Source organism: Eimeria mitis, genomic scaffold, assembly GCF_000499745.2.
Source record: "Eimeria mitis Houghton genomic scaffold, Emh_scaff2287, whole genome shotgun sequence".
Taxonomy (NCBI): Eukaryota; Apicomplexa; class Conoidasida; order Eucoccidiorida; family Eimeriidae; genus Eimeria; species Eimeria mitis.
In genome coordinates this window covers 6,068-6,559 of record NW_013570617.1, presented here as the reverse complement: position 1 = coordinate 6,559, position 492 = coordinate 6,068, and positions in this window count along the sequence as shown.

Here is a 492-nt window from a genome sequence, read left to right as displayed (position 1 = left end):
TGCAAGCCAGTGAGAGAACGCTGCGGATGGGGTGCAGCAGCAGCTGCTGCTGCTGCTGCTGCTGCTGCTGCTGTTACTGTTGTTTTTTTTTTGTTGTTGTTGTGGTTGTTGTTGCTTTTTCTGTTGGTTTTGTTCTTGTTGGTTTTTTTGTTCTTGGTTTTTTTGTTTTCGCTGTTGTGATGCTCTGCCACTGTGCTGCTGCTGCAGTTTGCTGCTGCTGCAGTCTGCTGCTGCTGCTGCTGCTGCTGCTGAGAACTGCAGAGCGCAGCGGTGACCGAAGCAAAGAAAGCCGACCAGATAAATATGCGAGAAGCCAAAGGAAGCAGTTCCAACTGAACTTGCTGCTGCTGTTTCTGCTGCTGTTGCTGCTGCTGTTACTGCTGCTGCTGTTGCTGTTGCTGTTGCTGCTGCTGCTACCTAGCAACTCAGGCTGCAGCAGCCAACAGAACGAAGATGTATATTTGTATTAGGAGCAGAAATAACTACATGTGA